Below are 10,863 nucleotides of genomic sequence, written 5' to 3'. Positions count from 1 at the left end.
TGGGTCCTCAATCTCTTGGTGCCATTGGCTCTAAAGAATTAAAATCCTGTGCCATTTAAATTTACAGCTGCCATTCCCCAATGTCTAACCTCAATAAAACTTGACAGCTTCCAAATTGATAATACCAAAAAGAAACATGTCAGCGCAACCTGTTCCCACAACACATTGATCATCATCCAGTGTTCTCACAGCGCATTGATCATCATCCAGTGTTCCCACAGCACATTGATCATCATCCAGTGTTCCCACAGCACGTTGATCATTATCCAGTGTTCCCACAGCGCATTGGTCATCATCCAGTGTTCCCATAGTGCATTGATCATCATCCAATGTTCCCACAGTACACTGATCATCATCCAGTGTTCCCACAGCACACTGATCATCATCCAGTGTTCCCACAGCACACTGATCATCATCCAGTGTTCCCACAGCACACTGATCATCATCCAGTGTTCCCACAGCGCATTGGTCATCATCCAGTGTTCCCACAGCGCATTGATCATCATCCAGTGTTCCCACAGCACACTGATCATCATCCAGTGTTCCTACAGCGCACTGATCATCATCCAGTGTTCCTACAGCGCACTGATCATCATCTACTGTTCCCACAGCACACTGATCATCATCCAGTGTTCCCACAGCACACTGATCATCATCCAGTGTTCCCACAGCACACTGATCATCATCCAGTGTTCCCACAGCGCACTGATCATCATCCAGTGTTCCCTCAGCGCATTGATCATCATCCAGTGTTCCCACAGCACACTGATCATCATCCAGTGTTCCCTCAGCGCATTGATCATCATCCAGTGTTCCTACAACGCACTGATCATCATCCAGTGTTCCTACAGCGCACTGATCATCGTCCATTGTTCCCACCATGCACTGATCATCATCCAGTGTTCCCACAGCACATTGATCATCGCCCAGTGTTCCCACCGCGCACTGATCATCATCCAGTGACCCCACTGCGCACTAATCATCATCCAGTGTTCCTACAGCGCACTGATCATCATCCAGTGTTCCCACTGCACACTGATCATTATCCACTGTTCCCACAATGCACTGATCATCATCCAGTGCTCCTACAGTGCACTGATCATCATCCAGTGTACCCACTGCACACTGATCATCATCCAGTGTTCCTGCAGCGCACTGATCATCATCCAGTGTTCCCACAGCGCACTGATCATTATCCACTGTTCCCACAATGCACTGATCATCATCCAGTGCTCCTACAGTGCACTGATCATCATCCAGTGTTCCCACAGTGCACTGGTCATCATCCAGTGTTCCTACAGCATACTGATCATCATCCAGTGTTCCCACAGTGCACTGGTCATCATCCAGTGTTCCCACAGCGTACTGATCATCATCCAGTGTTCCCACCGCGCATTGACCATCACCCAGTGTTCCCAACGTGCACCGATCATCATCCACTGTTCCCACAATGCACCGATCACCATCCAGTGTTCCCACATGCACTGATGTTCCAGTGTTCCCACCGTGCACTGATCATCATCCATTGTTCCCACAATGCACCGATCATCATCCAGTGTTCCCAAAGTGCACTGCTGATCATTTGGTGTTCCCACTGTGCACTGATCATCCAGTGCTCCCACAGCACACTGTTGATCACCCAGTGTCCCCACAGCACACTGCTGATCATCCAGTGTTCCCACAGCACACTACTGATCACCCAGAGTTCCCAAAGCTCACGGCTGACCATCTAGTGTCCCCACAGCGCACTGATCATCCAGTGCTCACACAGTGCACTGCTGATCATCCAGTGTTCCCATAGCACATGGCTGATCACCCAGTGTTCCCAGAGCTCATGGCTGATCACCCAGTGTTCCCAGAGCTCTTGGCTGATCACCCAGTGTTCCCAGAGCACACTGCAAATCGAGGCCTGGATTTTCACCCTCAAGGCGGGTTTGCAGAGTCAGGGAATTCCTCGGCTCGCCGCGCCCATCTACAGAGAAAGTGCAATCTTAGTTCCGATGGGGTGGGTGGGCAGGGCGATGGATGGAGTCAGGCCCACCCACCTTGAATGCAGGTCTGAGGCAGGCACAGGGGCTGCTGAGTGCTGAAGTTGGTTGTTTTAAATGTCTGCCTTGGTTCTCAGTTGTTCTGTTAAACAGAACATGACCTTCCTCGTCCTTCACACCCCCTCACCCACTCCTCATACATGCCAACTCATGCCCCCACGCACATCCACGGCCCCTATTACCCTCCATCCCAACCCAGGCCCCTCCACCCATTCTCAATGGGTCCTCATACCTTCCATGCCAACTCATGCCCCACCCAGCCCCATGGCCCCTTATGGTCCCTGTGACAACTTATGCAATCAGATGGCCCACAGAACCCCATGGCGCCTATACCCTCCATCCCAACCCAGGCGCCTCCACCTATTCTCAATGGGTCCTCATAGCTTCCATGCCAAGCCATGCCCCTCCATTCACCCCCATTACCTCTTATAACCCCATGCCAACTTCATGCCAACTCATGAACCCCCCTTCTCCATAGCCTCTGATAGCCCCTATGTGAACTTAGTGGCAACTCATGCCAACCCACCACCCTTTGCCCTTACACCCTCTGTACCACTCACCCAGAATCCACCAGGCAGATGTCAGGAGCCATGGTGAGATGAAATAAAATAAAGTTCTAATTATCTATTACAGATTTCACTATATAAAAAAATCACTCATAAAAGATTAAATATGTTGAAATCCCCTCAAGTGCTTAATCCCTTATGGCACAAACATTTGGATTCAAAACCTCACAACAAAGACAGCTAATCCTTTAATAACCTATTGGAGCTGTCAATCAACCAACCACCTACCCCTTCCACTGTGATAAAGACAGGTTGTCGAAGCTGTCAAGCAGTAATAATACTATAACAATAGCACTTAGGACTATGGCAACACCGATTGAAAGTGCAAGCACAAATTTTTTTAACTCTCAGGCACAGGCAGGCTGTTTATTTCACAACATTTAAAGGACAGGGTATTGACATTACTTGACAGTTCCACAGGTGTTATTCACCCTTTATGAGCACTTATGTCTATTCTAAAAATTCATAACTCTCACACTATGGGTTTAGGGTCTTGCTCCAGCAAAAATGGGGTCTGTTTGAACTCAATACTAAGTTCAAATGGCCCTGCTGAGTTTGGGTTCCCCTCATATGAGAGTCACTGGATCCATGGGAAATGGGGCTATGGCTTCAGGGTCTGGGTTCCTGGCACCAATTTGAAAACGTGTTTCATGAAAATTTAGGCCCAGTGCACTACTGGCACCCAGTTCTGTGCAAAGGAATGGTATTAGCTTTCTCTTCTCTATTTTTTAAAATAAGTATTTACTAATGATATGAATGAGAATGAACTGCGGTTTACGATTGTCATGCGAGGTGTAAAAGGATGTGTTAAATGTAAACTAAATGAAGGCATATAAATAAAACAGAACTGGAGAATGTGTTTCCTGGTATTAACCAGTTTGAAATGAATGTCATTTGATACTCTTTCGAGTTATCAACAGTCACAGATTGCAACTCTTTTGAGTACAATCACAGTTCTTGGTTTCCAGGAGTGGGACATGAACCCACAACCCTCTGATTCAAAGGCGAGGGTGCTATGAACTGAGCCACAGCTGACATTTGATGTGGTAAGAGTTGTGCTGCCCTTAAAAATGTTGAATGAGATTTTCATGGATTAATTTACTAATACTTGCTTTCCTGGTTCATTCGCTGATAGATAAAATTTTGTCTTTGATAATATAGTAATCTAAGTAAATTCTAAATTCTAAAAGTGCCTATATAGTTTTAGAAATGCAGTGGTTTAATTAATTCATGTTCTGAGCAGACCCCCCTGTCAAAACATGGCGGGGTTAAGAGAAGCAGCTGTGATTGATAACTGAAGCTTGTGAGCAACATCAGCAATTGCTATTGCTTATAAAAGATCGATAATAAATGTAACAATGGTGGTTCATGGTTCAGTTCAGAGGTGAGCAGGTGACCAACACTTTGGGAGATAAAAGAGAGATTTGGACACAGGAGAAGACGACAAGAAGAAAACACCTTAACTTGTATAGACAGGTGTTAAACAAAAACAAAAATACCTGGAAAAACTCAGCAGGTCTGACAGCATCTGCGAAGAGGAAACAGTTAACATTTCGAGTCCATATGACCCTTCAACAGAACAGGTGTTAATACTTATTGGAACCTAACACCCTCTCACTGAAGGAGCTGAACGATTCATGCTACCCCCTCCAGTTGCCTCACAGGTGATCTATGATTTGTTCACAACTGTAAATTATTGTCTAGACATTAAGGTGTTAAATTCTGCTGAGTGTAAGGAGATCCAAATGGAGCATTAACACCCGCAGAGACCAGCTGCTTCTGTGACACAGGCTCCTCTACCTTTGCCGTTGTTCTTGCTTCAATAGTCAAGGAGGGCTCGACTCTCAACACTTTTGTGCTGGAATTCTTTAGTGGGTTAAATGTGTTGGGCCTGAGGAAGATTATGAAACTGGTTGTTTGACTGGTCTAACTAGCAGGGCCAGTTCAGCTCTTGTTATGTGAGGTCACGTCAACGATAATTAAGCAGTTGGGTCCAATCTCACACCTACCTGAGAAGCACTAATTCTTATTGCCATGCACGCCCTCCAATGACAGCCTTGTACATGAATCAGGGTCAGGGTCCTCAGCTTGAACCAAGTCTCATTGCCTGAAGCGTCCATGGAAAACACACTACACAGAAAGCAGAGGTGGGAATAAGAAGCCAAACATGAGAAAGCAGTGAATAGAAACCTTGCAGAAACCAGCAGAGTTTCAGACACTCAACAGGTGGATAGTGCCAATGTAGGTGTTCACAATTCATTAACCACTCAGGAGACTCTGAACCTGCTCAGGTATCAATATTTGATTCTCCCCCAGCACTAGGCAACCAGACTACGAGATGTGAGGCTGTGCCCATGTGCCACCCAGAGCTCTTTCTCACACCATGCTACCATGACTCTCTACCAAATAATACTGTAACTGGTTGTCATGTAACTTTGGCAGGGAACTCGTAGTGGGCAGAACCTGCAGTGCAGAGTCACAGAAACCTACAATTATAGACGCAACTAAAGATTCAAAGAAAGAAAGACGGCACCATGTGAAGTGAGAGACCACTGGTAGTTAATAAGATGCGTGTAACATGGTGCAGCAATTCAATGTTAAGAAAGAGGGGACTTCGCATTTTCCTCGATAACCAGGGGTTTAGCGCCAAATTTTCAGATGCCGAAGCTCGAAGAAAATGTGTTGGTCATATCATTTCTAAATCTACTATCACGTTTTGCTACGCATTGATCATTCAAGTCCCCAAATGTAAATAAAACTATACTTTTTACGTGAAAAATATTACCGCTGGTAGGCATTTTATTTCGAAGCATGTAATATTTTGAATCATTAGTCTTTATCATAGCTAGAATTTCATTATGCATTAGTTTAATGATTTAATTCAAGCCTATTAAAAACATGAATTACAGAAAACTTTACTTACTTCTGACTGGGGGATGGTATATAGAGGAGCCACTGCTTTTCTTGATTTATATTAATAACCTAGACCCGGGTGTACAGGGCACAATTTCAAAATTTGAAATGATGCAAGTTTTGGAAATTTTGTGATCTGAGGAGGATAGTGATAGACTTCATGAGGATATAGGCAGGCTGGGGGAATGGGCAGACACGTGCCAGGTGAAATTTAATGTAGACAAGTGTGAGGTGATACATTTTAGTCAGAAGAATGAGCAGGGGTGACATAAAATAAATGGCACAATCCTAAAGGAAGCCCAGGAGCAGAGGGACCTGGGTGTGCAAGTGCATAAATCATTGAAGGTGGCAGGACAGGATGAGAAAGTACTTAATAAAGTATACTGAATCTTGGGTTTTATAAATAGGGGCACAGAGTAATAAAGCAAGTAAGTTATGAACCTTCATAAAACACTGGTTCAACCTCAACAGGAAGGATGTGAAGGTTTTAGGAAGGGTGCAGAAAAGATTTATGAGAATGGTTCTGAGGATGAGAGGCTTCTGTAATTTTATGTCACCTCTCCTCATATCCTCTTAAAGTCTATCCTCCTCACAGTCCATAATACTTCCAAGTCTTGCATCATTTTCAAATTTTGAAATTGTGCCCTGTACACCCAGGTCTAGGTTATCAATATAAATCAAGAAAAGCAGTGGTCCCTCTATATACCATCCCCTAGTCAGAAGTAAAGTTTGGATAGATTGGTGAAGCTAGGGCTATTCTCCTTGGAGGTTCAGAGGTTTGTTGGGTACGTTCAAAATCATGAGGTGTCTGGATAGCGTAAATGGGGAGCAGCTATTCCCATTGGCAGAAGGTCGAGAACCCTAAGGTGATTAACAAAAGAACCAGAGGCGACATGAGGGAAAACTTCTTTATGCAACAAGTGGTTTGGATCTGGAATGCACTGCCTGAGTGCGTGGTGGAGAAAGATTCAATTGTGGTTTTCAAAAGGGAACTGGATAATTATCTGAAGAGAAAATATATTACAGGGCTACATGGAAAAGGTGGAGGAGCAGGACTAGCTGAGTTGCTGTTGCAGAGAACTGACACAGAGACAATGTGCTGAATGGCCTACTTCTGTGCTGTAATCTTTCTATGGTTCTAGTATAGAAACGTTCAAGGAACTTGACAAACACATGAGGAAGAAGCTGAAGGTTACCCTGATAATGTGATCAAGAAGGATGGGAGGAGGCCTGTGTGGGACATAAACACTAACATAGATGAGGTGGGCCAAATGGCCTGTTTCTGTGCTGTAAATTCGATGCAGGGAATACAAACATGATACTGCATTTCACATCCTCAGGCCATCACAGCCAAGGAATTAATGTTTAGTAGGCAAACACAGCAGTGTGTTTGGTGATACTGATGCTGCTTTAGATCCCAGGAATCTTGAGCTTCAAAGGCCCTGAAGTGCCCGTTTATGAGAAAGCTGTGTGCAGGGAGTAAGGTCTGCATTTTTTTTTTACAGTCAGGGAGCTGTACAGGGGGATTACTGCTGTTGCTGCACATTGACTCAGAGACATTCAGCAGCAGCTGGAGCCTACACCTGGTCTTCCCATCACCTTTTAACCACCCCAGGCTCTGGATTCAAAGCCACACTGTAAGCTCCGGACATTCTGGTTAACTCTTATCATCTGGCCTGAGCTCAGAGGAACCCGTGGCCAAATTTGCCTTTGTGCCCCACATAATAACGGAGGTAGAAATCACGCAACATTGTCCCCATGCCGACCGCCCCTGCGTTATACATCACAGTCCCCCATGGTTGCAAAAGGATTTCCCTCCAGCTCTGATTGTTGCCATCAATAAGCCAAATCGCTCTGCATGTGTTAATTCTGGAAATAAGTAGCTTCAATATTGGATGCAGTGAGGGTTAAAATCAATCTTAAAGATTGAAAATCCAGTCAGACAATTAATGGAGTGGATTCCACTGAGGTCAGTGGAAAGAAGGGTCAAGTGGGACATATAACGAATGGCCCAGCAGCAAAAGGAGAGGTTACTATCCAGCCTTTTATCGGTTGGAGACTTGGGCGGAGAAATGGCAGATGGAGTTTAATCCGGACAAATGTGAGGTAATGCATTTTGGAAGGTCTAATACAGGTAGGAATTACACAGTAAATAGCAGAACCCTTAAATGCATCGACGGGTAGAGGGATCTGGGTGTACAGGTCCACAGGTCACTGAAAGTGGCAACCCAAGTAGATAAGTTAGTCAGGAAGACATATGGCATGCTTGCCTTCATCGGCAGGGGTGTTGAGTATAAAAGCTGGGAAGTCATGCTGCAGATGTATAGAACCTTGGTTAGGCCACACTTGGAATATTGCGTGCAATTCTGGTCGCCACATTACCAGAAGGATATGGAGGTGTTAGAGAGGGTGCAGAGGAGGTTTACCAGGATGCTGCCTGGTCTGGAGGTTATTAGCTATGAGGAGAGGTTGGAGAAACTCGGATTGTTCTCACTAGAGCGACGGAGATTGAGGGGCGACTTGATTGAAGTTTACAAAATTATGAGTGGCACGGACAGAGTAGATAGTCAGAAGCTTTTTCCCAGGGTGGAAGAGTCAATTACTAGGGGACAAAGATTTAAGGCGAGAGGAGAAAACTATAGAGGAGATGTGCGGGGCAAGTTTTTTACGCAGAGGGTAGTGAGTGTCTGGAATTTGCTGCCAGAGGAGGTGGTGGAAGCAGGTACGATAATGGTGTTTAAGAGGCAGCTTGACAAATACATGAATAGGATGGGAATAGAGGGATATGGACCCGGGAAGTGCAAAATGTTTTAGTTTGACAGGCAATATGATCGGCGCAGGCTTGGAGGGCCGAAAGGCCTGTTCCTATGCTGTACTTTTCTTTGTTCTTTTGTTCTTTAAATAGGAGGTATTGGGAGTGGGATAAGGCTGGAGCTAGAGTTAGGAAAAGCCAATGATTTTACCTGGCTACTAATCTTCGGGACTGTTCCCAAGTTAGTTTTAAAATTCACAGCTGACCTCTGGAAGTATATATCAGTGTGTCTTTCGTGACTGATTTCACTTCCTTAGCAATGTTTTGTCTTGTCAGGAAAGAGACACTTTATTTGGACGGATTGAGATGACCCATCAGCTCTTTCAGTTGAGTAAGAGCGTCTAAATGCCACAGGCAGCGTTGGTAACTATTCGTTATGGTCCTTATGAATCATGCAGGGTGGTGGATTACAGAAGTAGTCATTAAAACCTTTAAATTGGAGGTGCCAGAGCGGCACTCTGGTGTGCTCCGGCAGCACTACACCCCTGTCTATAACCATCCCTCCACAAGGATGGGTTAGGAATGGCTGGGATTCATTTAGCAATGGGATCAGTGAGCAGCAGTTAAAGGATGATGGTTCCCTCCTAACACATTGCTGCCCTGAGAATCCCTGGGAGCAGGAAGGAACATCACAAAAATCAGAGGGAAGCTGATGCCAACTCCTTGTATCAGGTCACTGAGGGGTCAATGAGGAACCTTGGAGGGAGTGGGGGATGCTCACGACTTTCAAATCAACCTTTTAAAAAATTTATACATGGGATTATGAGTGCTCTGGCAAGGCCGGCATTTATTGCCCATCCCTAATTGCCCTTGAACTGTTGTATGTGTGGTGTCAGTATACCCATAATGCCGATAGGGAGGAAGTTCCAGGTCTTATTTAACTTTTCTGTAGCGAGTTGATACAACTGAGTGCTCGGCCATTTCAGAGGGTAGTTAAGTTTCAACCACATTACTGTGGGTCTGGAGTCGCATGTAGGCCAGGCCAGATAAAGATAGCAGATTCCCTTCCCTAAAGATATGAGTGAATCAGTTGGGTTGTGTTTGGACTTTGAACTCATGTACCTGGAGCATTACTTCAGCACCACTGGGAAACAGCAGCAGCACCAAGGAATGATAACCTCAAAGAGAGCATGGAAGAGGCATTCGTTTGGAATTAATACAGGGTTATGGAGAGAGAATGGGGCAATGGGATTAGTTTGGGATTGATACAGAGCTTTGGGGAGTGAATGGGGCAGTGGGATTAGTTTAGGATTGATACAGAGCAATGGGGAGAGAATGGGGCAGTGGGATTAGTTTGGGATTGATACAGAGCTATGGGGAGACAATGGAGCAGTGGGATTAGTTTTGATTGCTCTAAAACAGGAATGGTAAACATACACACTGAGCCATATCACCTTCCTCTCTGTTGCAAACATCTTTAGTCTGAGAACAGATTTTGTGGTAATCAGCAGGATAGGTTTAAAACATTAAGAATGCTGACCTTAAGAACGCAAATCCGTTTTAAACTCTCCCTCTTTATCAGCAGTAGTTTAACAACAACTTGCATTCGCAGAGCACCTTTAACACAGTGCCAAGGTACTCCGCCAAAGGTGTTATTAAAACATGCCAGAAAAAAAGAACGTGGTCAAAGAAGTAGGTTTTAGTAGTAAGGACAAGTTAGAGAAGCAGGTGAGTTTGGGAGGAAATTCCAGAGCTTAGGGCCAAGGCAGCTCAAGGCATAGCCACGAATTGGGGGAGCAATTAAAATGAGGGATGCACAAGGCCAGGATTGAAGGAGTGCAAATATCTTGGAGGACTGTAGGGACAGTGGAGATTACAGTCAGGGAGGAGAGGCAAGGCCAAAGTGGAATTTGGACACAAGGATGAGAATTTTAAAATTGGAGTGTTGCTAGATTGGGAGCCAGTGTGCGAGTACAGGGGCGATGGTTAAATGGAGCAGTATGAGCTTGGGTAAAGGGAACAGTTTTGGATGAACTCAGGGTTATGGAGAGCGGAAGATGAGAACGTGGCCAGAAGAGCATTGGAATGGTCGAATCCAAGGGTAACAAAGGCATGGATGCGGGGTTTCACAGCAGATGAGCTGAGGCAGGGTGGTAGACAGGTGATGTTACCGAGGTAGTATATGGTCTTAGCGATAGTGCAGATATAGGGTTGGAAACTCAGTTCATTGTTAAAGAGGTTGCCAAGGTTGCAAACAGTCTGATTCAGCCTCTGGCAGTGGTCAGCAAGAGGCTGGAATTGGTTGCTGAGGAAGAGAGCTTAGATTATGGATTAAAGACAATAGCTTGTCTTCTCAATGTTCGATTGGAGGAGGTTTCTGCTCATTCAGTTCTGAATGTCAAGCAATCTGACAAATTAAGTACCAGTGCGGAGTCAAGAGAAGTGGTGAGGTAGAGCTGGGTGTCGGCAGCGTACATATAGAATCTGACATTGTTTTCAGGTGATGTTATCAAGAGGCAGCAAGTAGATGAGATATGGGAGGGTGCTGAAGATAGATCCTTGGCGGAACACCAGAAATAACGGT

Source organism: Cetorhinus maximus, chromosome 2, assembly GCF_964194155.1.
Source record: "Cetorhinus maximus chromosome 2, sCetMax3.hap1.1, whole genome shotgun sequence".
NCBI lineage: Eukaryota > Metazoa > Chordata > Chondrichthyes > Lamniformes > Cetorhinidae > Cetorhinus > Cetorhinus maximus.
This window is presented reverse-complemented; position numbering follows the sequence as displayed.